Below are 11,760 nucleotides of genomic sequence, written 5' to 3'. Positions count from 1 at the left end.
TTTCAAGTTTAAGCCCAGCATAAGTGAGTGATCACAAACTAGAATGGGAATCCTGCGAACGATATCTTCACTAATTGATCCTTTGGGATTTCTTACACTTTTGAATGGATGAGATCTGGACATTCCTCAGTCTCTGTCTTTGGCGTGGCAAAATTGGCTGGTAGATCTACTGAATTTGGGAAGCCAGGCAAATTACAACATCATTTATAAGGCACTAGTGAAGATGGTTGTTACTGCATCCTGTCTGAGGCTGGACAATAGACAATAGTATGTTACCACCAAAATGAATACAGATGATGATGCCTCAAGAAGAATGAAAGCTGAGGACCTTTTAAATTGTAGATGGATAAAGGGGCCAACATTTCTATTCTTGTCAGAAGAGGAGCCTAGACCTGATCCAATTCCCTAGGTAATCTTTGACAATAATCCAGAGGTAAAAATGTATTTCTCTGTGAATTGAATTGTTGAGGACAGGAAAAATGACAATAGCTTGCTTCTCAGTTACGTTTCATGAGATGAAATGGGAAATATTGAAAGCTGCTGTATATATAACATGATTATGATAACATGACAATCAATTTTCAGTACACATGGAGCTTTAAGAAAACTGACAATATGAATGAAAACAGATCATTCAACCTCTGCCAATGTAACAGAGCTAAAACAAAAAGAAAAGAATTAGTAATAATTGCAGCCTTTAGTTGTGTGAATTTTTCCAAAATTGTTGTTCATAAGAAATCATCTTTTGTTATATATTTCTTGTTACTTTGAGCTAAATTGTTTTTATATTTAATTTTTCTAAAATTACTTGATATGTTAACACTCTCTTGATTCTTGATGTATTAATACGACGTATAAGTTCAATGTGAGTTTGAACTACAACTCCCTGCTGACACGTGTGCAACTGCCAAAGCTCGCGTTTTCTGTGAATTGTGTCCCTCCGTGCTTCCCTTACCCCCAGTAGCGCTTTAGCCTATGCTACAGGTGAGTTGTGTAGAAAAAGCTCTGTGAATAATTTCATATTTTAGGATGATAAATCTACTTCTGAGGTGAATTTTTCCAAGCATCATCTGTAATAACAGGCATAGTTCTTATGCGCTGCGTTTCGGACAAGTATTGGCGCATATTTAGCCAAATTTAGTACTTTGGTTCCAGACGGAGCTGTCGGCAATGCTCTATGCAGACGGCAACGTCTTTTGGCGCCAATTGTGCTCAAACTCCTGTTTTCCTTTCCTTTTTCTCATTTTTATAGAGCCATGGGCAGTTGCAGCAAGCATACTCTTAAAACCGGATTGTGTGTGCGTGTGTCTGCAGGAATGTTGTAGTCATTTCGTCTTGGAATTAGAAAAAAGGTGTATTGTGTGTTCTGTGAAGCTTTGGAGAAAAAAACCTCCCTCCCTGTGCAGCTACAGTTCGTCCACTATACGACCACATAGAACAAAATGTACCAGCTGAGTCGTGTATTGTTTTAACTTTATTCTCATGAGCAAATGTGTACAGGAACAATAAAGACACAGCCAGAGAGGGAAGCCACTGAGTCAGTCATTTTCTGTGTGCCCGTCGAGATTTTGAAGCAGAAAGAATGATGCAACCTTTCAAGACATCACTTATTGGTAAGGAATTGAGGTAGTATTATATTCATCCAAAAAAAATCATCTTAACCAGAAACAGATGTACAGAGTGCAGACATGGTCTCAGAAACTCACACAATTTGGGTTGTTTCTGTGTGTAAATAACAGTTAATCCCCCCTTTTCTTCACAACAAACATCACAACAGGATCTCAAGCCCAACACCAAGTCTTCTCTGTCAATGAGAGTTTAGCTTAATGTAATGAAGGCGCTGGTTGTCGGTGCTGCACTCGGAGGACTGCATGGCTTGATAAAGAAGGAGACGCAGGAATACAGAATAACATAAATCACACCTACGTACATTTTAGACTAACAGATCAACATTAACATCACTAAACCTCGACAACGTCCTTTTTTACTGGTGCGGAGCCGCTGCACAGCTCTGCATGACGTGCCTCTAAAGCTCCCCCCCCAAAACCAGAGCTAGAGGCAGCTGCCCCAGTATTATAAGAACAATCTGAACACAGTACAGCTCACAGCTTTAATTCTTAGACCTGGAGCTGTTTACGTCTGACAGGCAGGAGTTCTGCCAAGATCACTTAATATTTTATTTATTTATTGTTTAAGTGATAGAAAATGTTAAAATTAGAGACATAAATTAGACCCTTATTCCTCTTCTGTTTTTATTATTATTTTATCATAATGGTTGTGAAACTGTAAATCAAAGCTATTTCTTGATTTTCCACTGACAAAAACAGAAAAAAACTGACCCATTTTCCTGTTTTTCAAAACTGGATTTGACATGAAAATCCAATGACCAAAAGATACATGGACCCTTTTGTCTGAGACATAAAGGCGACTTGCAAACAAGCTCTCAAATTACTCAAAATAGTGCTCTATCCCTCTATCCCCCTCTCTCTCTCTCTCTCTCGCTCTCTCTCTCCTGTGGTATTTCTAAAATTGATGCCTGCTTTCTTAGCTGATTTACAATATACGTCATTAATTTGTGACACAGCCATATTTACACCTGATTGGTTTAATTCAAATATCTCTGATAAAAATGTATTGATAAGGTTGGTGATTTCTGGGAGATCATAGCGGTTTTAAATTTGGTTCACTGTCATGATTCCGTCTGAGTGTGTTGTTTAGTTGGAATGTATTACAGGACTCATCATTCACTGTTTTGTGTTGATCGGTTCTTTTCAGATAAACATTGATCTGACAGTGATCTGAGAGTGGCAGCTGTGGTCTGACAGTGAAGGGTTGATAGTGGAGGGGTCCATGTCAGTGATTGCGTAGTCGACTACACTAGCTCCAAGAGCTGAGCAGTATGTGAATCTCCCTAAAGAGTCCCCTCTGATCCTACCGTTAAGAATATACAGACCTGAGCATCGACAGAGGTGCACTAGTTCTCTACCGTTTCTGTTCAGGACGTGATCAGGACTATTTCCCTGAGTAGTGATGGGGTTTGTGTGAGTGGGGCTTGTTTGAATATGTATTTACTGCCAGTAGAATCGATAACGTCACTCTCTGCTCCTGTTCTGGCGTTTAGATCTCCAATCAGCATGAACATAGCCCTGGGCCTAGGAAATGTCTAATCTCATGATGAAGATTGTCAAACAAATTGTCCTCATAGTATGGAGATTCTATAGGGGGGTATATGCTGCACATATGTAGAACTCGTTTTCACAGTCAATAATGTGTTTATTTAATTTAGCCAAATGTGTGTGGATGCTCTTTTCATTTCTGTTAGATAGGCAGACAAATCATCCTTATACCAAAAAATAACCCCTCTGGCGTCTCTACCATGTTTAATATTTCCCTGTTTTAGAGAGGGCAGTAAAATTTCTCTATAATGTCTGGGGCAGTGAGTGTCAGTGTCATCTTTACACCATGTTTCTAATAATATAATAATGTCTACATCAGAGATATTCACTAAGAATTCGACGTTTCTCTCTCTCTCTCTCCCTCGTTCCCTTTTCCTCTCTGCCCCTTTCCCTCCCTCCCTCTCCCTCTCTCTCTCACTCCATCCCTCCCTCCCTCTACCTCCCTCTCGCTCTCTCCCTCTCCCTTCCTCCCTCCGTCCCTCTCTCTCTCTCTCTCTCCCTCCCTCCTTCTCCCGCTCGCTCTCTCTCACTCTCTCACTCTCCCTCCCTCCCCCTCCCTCTCTCTTTCTCTCTCTCCCTCCCTTCCTTCCTTTTCCTCCCTCTCTCTTACTCTCCCTTCCTCCCTCTCTCCGTCTTCCTCTCTCTCTCTCCCTCTCCCTCAATATCCCACCCTCTCTCTTTCTCACTCTCCCTCCCTCTCTCGATCCATCCCTCCCTCCCTCCCTCTCGCTCTCCCTCCCTCCCTCTCGCTCTCCCTCCCTACCTCCCTCCTTCTCCCTTCCTCCCTCCCTCCTTCTCCCTTCCTCCCTCCATCCCTCTCTCTATCTCTCTCTCGATCCCTCCCTCCCTCTCTCTTTCACTCCCTCTCACTCTCTCTCTCCCTCCCTCCCTTCCTTCCTCCTCCTCCCTCTCTCTCCCGTACTCTCCCTCCCTCTCTCTGTCTTCCTCTCTTTCTCACTCTCTCTCCCTCCATCTCTCTTCCTCCCTCCCTTTATCAGTTACTATGGATGGCAGGGGAGAGGAGAGGAGTGGGCTGAAGCAGCTTATGCAGGACTTAAGCAGACAAGACCTGAACCCCTTTTCACAACATTCTCTGGAATGTACTTGTGCCGCCTTCGTTTCCCTCATATTTGATCTTTTTTCGCACAGATCGGTGTGAATCGGACAGAGGACGCAGATCATAAGCAGTCCAATCTCACACAGCCCTGCTGAACTCCTGAAGGTAGGAAGCTGTCGGACACTTTAACAACCGCTTTTCTTTATTCCCTCTGAGACTAACAGCTGGAGACACATCTGAATATTCAGTTCCTATCACCACAATTCTGACTCTGTAAATTTCTGTAGAATTTTACATTAAAAACCCCTCTGAATGACTTTGTTTACAACATTAACCACTTGATTACATTTTAACCTTCCTGTAGGGTTCGGGTCAAATCTGACCGATTTACACCTTAAAACACTCATAAATATTGTGTTTTACATCTGATTGCCTCAAGGCCTTATGATATCCTCCACACTATGCACTTGAACATATAAAAGTGATGATCACCTCTTTCATTGATTTTTGAGTGTTTAATCAATCGTTACACCTGTGGTGTTCCCAGTCAAAAGTGACCGCCATAGGAAATAAATGGGTATCCAGACTAAATTCATCCATCAGACAGAAAACATGCTCATACACACCCCCCCAACTCACTCACTCTATTTGTATTTGCACTGCAGTTATTTTATGTCTAATTCTATAAATTCAGGTTAAACACTACTTTGAGACATTACATACAGTACTGTGCTGCTTTAAAATCGTATCTTACTGTTTATTTTATTGCTGCATTACAGCCTATACACATTTTCTGAATTTCTTGCAAATAGAGAAGTGCCCAGCTCTGCTGAAGAGACAGACGTCACTTGTTGGGGGTGGGCAGAGTTGTGTGTGCGTGTTCCGCTCCGCTAAGGTGTAGAATAAGTAAACATAACAAGCAGACAGACGGACAAACTTCTATATGTAGGTCATTTGTAATGGTTGGACATGCTTTATTTTCTGTTTATTTCCTCAGCCCACTAAGGAACCAACATCAACTGCTGACCCTGTTGCTGTACCAGGAACATGGAGTGAAGCTGGTGTTTCTTCCACCCCCTCTGCTCCCAGCTGCTCAGTACCATTAAACACCGGGATGGTGAATGTAGTATTCTTAACTCACTTCTTAACCTTAGTGAGGAAAAGGGCTGGAGAATGCTTAAAGTACTTTGGATTTTGTTGCTGTACCGTAATATTATGCTTCTTTGGAAGATTTGTACTGGAAGTATTAGTGAAGAATATTCCTTACTCAACAGTTTTTACTGCATGCGTTTTCATTTAGAGCTTCAAAGCACTTGTTACACATGACAAAAGCCAGAGACCCCAAAATGATTTTTTCTTCTTTTATTTTTCTCTTCCATTCAGTCAAATTTCTGTGCACTCTAACGGTGTTTTTATTACAACACCCAGTCAATCCCTGTCAGTGTAAAATAAAACATCCAAGGCGATTCATGTGATTAAACGTACATCCTCTCTGACGTTTACTTCCACGTTTAATTGAGTAGAATTTTGATTCAATACTGCTTGAGTATAGTGTTTCTGTACTTTTTCCTCCCTTGCTAAAGACCTGCTCTAATTGTTTTCTTTGTCTTCCTCTGGTTTACAACACCCCGTTTTGGTGGAAAACATGTTGCTGCTGCAAAGCCAGCCCTTAATTTGGCAAGGAGGCCTCCTGCTCAGGTATGATGAATTGGATGTAAACACTTGTTATATCATTTGACCTGTCAGTATCTTTATAAGTTGCTATGAATGACACAGGATTTCTGTTCTCTAGCATCTTTCCACCATCATTACCACAGCTAGCCCACCTGATTTCAGCAGCCCTACCACTGCCAGGACCACCTCTGCCACAACCCAGCCATCGTCTAGTCCTGCAAAGACACAGGGGTCACCAGTGCCTCGTCCCGTCCACCACCAGTTCCTTTGTCTTTGTCACGTTGAGCTGCAGGTGGTTCCGCTCGCACCATGCGAGAAAGTCCTTCACTGTCGCCCTGTACTCATCCTCATCACCCTTGCTGATACATACTATCGCAGAGTCATCAGAAAACTTCTGAAGGTGGCAAGTCTCTCTGCAGTAGCTGACGTCTGTGGTGTAGAGGGTGGAGAGGAAGGGAGAGAGGACAGTTCCTTGTGCAACTCCAGTGTTGCTGACCACTCTGTTCAACACACACAGTCACATAATCTAATCTAATCTAATCTAACCTTAATCTAACCATGCCCGAGTGATGTACTCACTTCGCCCTGGTTTAAAGTGCTTGTGCTATGATCAGAACAGAGGCCCTTATGGTTAGATCTGACCCTCATCAGTATGTCTTGGGCATTTGGCACAACATGGAGATCTCAAGAATCTGTCCGGAGGTAGAGACGAACGCTCCGGAGCTTAGCGTTCCCGCCGCAGTGTGGAGCGGGTACAATGGCGTCGTGGCTGAGGCTTTGCTAGTCAGAGTCACAGGAACAGCAGAAGGGGAGAAGTACGCGCCCTACGGAGTCCTCCGATTCATGAGGCGCGAGAGATTCTATGTAGTTGTTCTGTTTGTTTGATTTCATGTGATTTTTATTCAATATTAATATGCTGTTTAAATGTGTTTGAGACCTCTTAATAAAAATGCTCAGTTTCTAGTCTTATCTTACCTGACAAACTCATAGAAACCATCAGAAGTTTCTGTTTGTTCCTGCTGCTTTTATAATATTCAGCTATGGTAGTTAGTGTTTTTCTGATAGGTCGGTATCAAATTGTAAAGACCTGTAATGGCTTAATTTTTCCTCCTTGCACTTTTTCAGCAAGGATGGACCGTGTAGTTTAGAATCATATCTCGAGATCTTCTGCTTGCTCAAAGTCATTTTCAGACTTTAAGGGGAAAAATGATAGCTAATATATGCTACGCAGGTAAGCACTCTGACCTGCCCTGCTGGACGGGAGCTACACTGGGCTGGAAGGAGGTTCAACCTGTGCTGCACGCAGCATTTCCATATGGAGAAATCCTCAGAATATGATAGATGATGAAATATAAGAAAGAGGATCTTAATATTAGTCAGTTATGGATTTACAGTAACTGTTAAAGCTCTGCAAACCGCAGCCGAGTGTGAAGCGGCCGGGATGAGGATCAGTACCTCCAAATCCGAGGCCATGGTTCTCAGACGGGAAAGGGTGGAGATCCCTCTCTGGGTTGGGGATGAGCTCTTGCCTCAAGTGGAGGAGTTTAGGTATCTCGGGGTCTTGTTTACGAGTGATGGTAAAGTGGAGCGGGAGATTGACAGGCGGATTGGTGCTGGGTCAGCAGTGATGCGGGCTCTTTACCGGTCTGTTGTGGTAAAGAAAGAGCTGAGCTATAAGGCAAGGCTCTCGATTTACTGATCGATCTACGTTCCCACCCTCACCTATGGTCATGAGCTTTGGGTAATGACCGAAAGACCGAGATCGCGAATACAAGCGGCCAAAATGAGTTTCCTCCGCAGGGTGTCTGGACTCTCCCTTAGAGATCGGGTGAGAATTTCGGTCATCCGGGAGGGACTCGGAGTAGAGCCGCTGCTTCTCCACGTCGAGAGGAGCCAGCTGAGGTGGTCTGGGCCTCATTGCTGCCCCGGCGACCCGAACCCTGGAGAAGCGGACGATGATGGATGGATGGATGTTAAAGCTCTGCAGTGAGGTACATTATATTATATTATACATTATTATTTAATCCATGTAGATATTCATAACAGATTATCTTTAGCACCTTCTTACATGAAGCTGAAGTTCATATTTCCCCCCTTTTTTCATTTAAGGTGGAATTTTTTCCCGTTCCACCTTAAACGGTGCAACTTCAGGCTACCCGCTCACTCAGACCTGGCGAACCTGGAAAGCTCCGGGAGGAAAATGTGCCCGAGCGAGACGCTTCGGCTCTGAGCGGCTTTATTCGCCCCTGGGAGCGACAGCGTTTCAACACCCATTCATTCCGGCAGCAGAACAGCGAGCTCTGCGCTGGAGCCGCTCAACGGGCACAACTCGGACGGCAGGGACCTGCTTACGGTTGCTAAGCAACGGCGGAGGGGGCAGGTAATTGTGACGTCACAGTCATTTAAGTCTTTTCTTTTCCGTTAATTGTGACATCACAGCTATTTAAAGTCTTGTCTCTCCGTTACTGGGTCATCACGCATTTGGTCATTACTTCAGAGAGAGTTGTTTAAACGCGAATCTCTTTGAAGCCACAAAACTTGGTCTTCATCTCCATCAGGTATGTTCATTTATTGTTATAGCGAGCTTTATTCTTCACTTCATTCATCACAGGTCTACAGTGTATGGGTTATGCTGTTATGTTAAAGTGACATGTTATATTATTATAGCTCTACAGTGTACTGTGTTATGATGTTATGTTAAAGTGACATGTTATATACTACACTGTACAGCTATAATAATATGTTATGCTGTTATGTTAAAGTGACATGTTATATTATTATAGCACTACAGGGTAGTGTGTTATGATGTTATGTTAAAGTGACATGTTATATACTACACTGTAGAGCTATAATAATATAACATGTCACTTTAACATAACAGCATAACACACTACACTACACTACACTATAGACCTGTCATGAATGAGTCTTTGTTAATATTATAGCTCTACAGTGTAGGTTTTATTATGTTATGCTGTTACAACTAATTTAACATGTTATACTTTGCTGACTCTCTCCTTCAATTTTACCATCATATATATATTATCATTTCTGTCTGAATGTTTTCATGTTTATTTTAATGCTTTATCACTTCTGTGGATTATGTTCACATTGTGTAGCTGCACCATGTTGGAATATCAGAATAATTTTGTATGTATTTACTGACTGAATTAACTTAAACTGGCTGAATTGTGTTTTTCTCCTTGAACACATTGATGTGGTATGTAATGACTCCAATGTTTTGAATGTTTCAGATCAGAGTGTTTCAGTCATGAAGGCGACGCTGCTGGTGCTGCTGTTGTCTGCCGTGGCTGGGATGCTTACCTGTGACCATCAGCACTCCGAGCAGGAAGCTGGTCCAGGCTGTCCTCTGGGCAAAAGCTGGCGTTTTGACCTAAACACCACGCTTGAGGAGAGCAAAACGCCCTAAATAATGAATATTTTTGATTGCCGAACCCAGAACCTGGCGCGCCCTGCTTCTCCTACGTCACGGTAAGTACCCACACTCACTGCAGACCACCAAGGAGGACTCCTCCATCAGCTGCTCACAGCTTCAGTCCAGAGCTGATCTCTCTCTCTCTATATCTCTCTATCTGATGCTGCCTTCACACATCATCAGCTCTTCTCCTGCTTTGTAGCTGAACCCTGATTAATCAGTTAGCTAAGCTGATCTTTTAGTGTCTTCATAATGTTTTCCCACATTAAACTAGTACATTAAATCTCTCTCTCTCTCTCTCTCTCTCTCTCTCTCTGTTTCTCTCTCTCTCTCTCTCTCTCTCTCTGTCTCTCTGTTTGCCCCCCATCTATCTATCTATAGTTTTCTACCCCTTCTTTGTCATTGAGGACACTGTCGTAGGAGAGTCTGACAGGTTCCATGACAGGTAAGCTCTACATTTCCATCTCTGATTCTGCTCCTTTTGTGTGATGTTATGATGTTAAATGCACTGTAAAGCATGTATTTTGGAACATTTGAGAATTTAAGGAATAGTTTTTATTGTCCTTTTTCCACTGAGGTGTATGTAGTTCCTCTGATCTCCTTTGTGTTTTCCCTGTATTTCTAAAGACTCTTTCTGTATGTCATTGTGTGCTTGTTTGTTTACTCAATAGCTACACGTTTAAAGTAGTCGGAGGAGGGCGTACGAGAGAAAGCGTGCGCAATTACAGTCAGGAGGAGATCCTGAAGTTTAACAGCCTCCGTGACAGGTATGTACATCAGATGGAGTTCTATGTAAAGCTTCAGATCGCTGTGCTGCAGTTAAGATGAAAGGAACGTGTGTCTTTCATGATGCCGTCTCCTTTTAAATCATTGTTTAATTTACTGTCATGTGCTCTGGTGAAACTATGCAGACGTAAGACTCAATAAGTAAGTTATTAATGTAAGATATGAAGGTTTGTTATTGTGAAATAATGTTGCCCTGAATAATAAAGAGTTAATATCTCTGTATTTAATGTGAAGTTAATGGGTGTCCTCTCCTGTGTTTGTGTGTGGGTCAGTGAGAGCTATCAGCAGACGCTTGTGTGGACGTTTGATGACGTTCCGGACTCGTTCCCGCTGACTAAAGAGGGCTTCGTAGTCATGCGTGGCGCTTCCAACAGGGTCAGGTGTGTATATAGTGTGTGTGTGAGTGAGAGAAGGAGAAGAAGTGCCTCACAGTGTTTTCAGCTTTGTGTGTGACAGCTCCCCCTGCTGGTTTTAGTAGAGATTAACCAAATGTGTGTGTGTGTGTGTGCGCGCAGATGGCTGTGTCAGAGGAACTCTCCCTGTGGTGATCTGACTCCTGTAAATCACCTGGATCCTGAATTTTACTTCGTTGTTGAGGTCTCCAACATGTAAGTCATCTTATTATTATGATTTTAACTTCACTGTTTTATTTTCCTTTAGGAATACTTTCAGACCAACATTGCTTCTGCTTTAAATATAGAAACTAGTCCTTACCCCAGCCTGTCGCTGAGTAATGTAGCTTCTCCCTGTAGAGCTCATAGTGGACCTGGATGAGGGTCGTTAGCATCCGAGCCTGATCATTTCAGGGGAGATTAGCTCAGTGGTTATTGTACACCTGGAAGTGTGCCTGTCCCATAAGCAGCATTTGTGTGCTGTGTGTGTTTAGGGAAACTGCTGGCAGCCCATTCTGCCGAGTACACTGTACGCTTTGAGCTGCATGTTCATGGGTTTCCTCTGGATCCAGTGAGGGCGCTGTTCTTCCATCAGGTATGTATTCACAGCTACAGCTACAAACATGTTACACTGTATGAAGGATGATGCCTGCATTTCAGTGCTTTACTAATATGTGGCAGTGCTATTGTGTTTTCAGTAAGTCAGATCTATGAATTCAGGATCAGCGTTAACACAGTCAGTAACAGTTACTGAAAGCCTCACAGACAAAACTCTCTAAGACTGTCTCTGTGTTTTCAGATGACCATGACATTCGTTCAGACCATCCTGATTTGTTATATTGGTCATTGCTGGAGGCTGAAAAGAAAGACCGTCTACACCAAGACACGGGACGGCCTTGACGAGCAAGGTAAGTGACAGACCCGAGCATCGTTCCAGAAACTCATACACAAGACTTACACGTACACATACTCACTCTCACTCACTCTCTCTCTCTCTCTCTCTCTCTCTCTCTCTCTCTCTCTCTCTCTCTCTCTCTGTCTGTCTGTCTGTCTGTCTGTCTGTCTGTCTCTCTCTCTCTCTCTCTCTCTCTCTCTCTCTCTCTCTCTCTCTCTCTCTCTCTCTCTCTCTCTCTCTCTCTCTCTCTCTCTCTCTCTCTCTCTCTCTCTCTCTCTCTCTTTCTTTGTAGAGGGTCATGAGCAGTTTAATGCTGGTGATGTGGGAGTGAAAGTTGGGTGTAC

At 43.0% G+C, this 11,760-nt stretch overlaps 1 long non-coding RNA gene across 3 annotated transcripts; it reads left to right on the top strand.

The window, feature by feature from the left end:
* On the top strand, nt 1-6,258 carry LOC119263048. 3 transcript variants are annotated; one of them, XR_005130067.1, is made up of 6 exons: nt 1-23; nt 1,501-1,613; nt 4,326-4,398; nt 5,231-5,350; nt 5,896-5,931; nt 6,026-6,258. It is a non-coding gene; the product is annotated as an uncharacterized LOC119263048 (long non-coding RNA). The 3 variants fall into 3 exon arrangements; XR_005130066.1 differs by lacking the exon at nt 1-23 and adding an exon at nt 881-984 and having other exon boundaries at nt 5,900-5,931; XR_005130065.1 differs by lacking the exon at nt 1-23 and adding an exon at nt 881-984.
* Nucleotides 6,259-11,760: the final 5,502 nt, after the last annotated feature.

This window comes from Pygocentrus nattereri, chromosome 3, assembly GCF_015220715.1.
Source record: "Pygocentrus nattereri isolate fPygNat1 chromosome 3, fPygNat1.pri, whole genome shotgun sequence".
In the NCBI taxonomy this organism is placed as follows: Eukaryota; Metazoa; Chordata; class Actinopteri; order Characiformes; family Serrasalmidae; genus Pygocentrus; species Pygocentrus nattereri.
The sequence above is the reverse complement of the archived record's forward strand: the minus strand, read 5'-3'. Positions and strand labels throughout refer to the sequence as shown.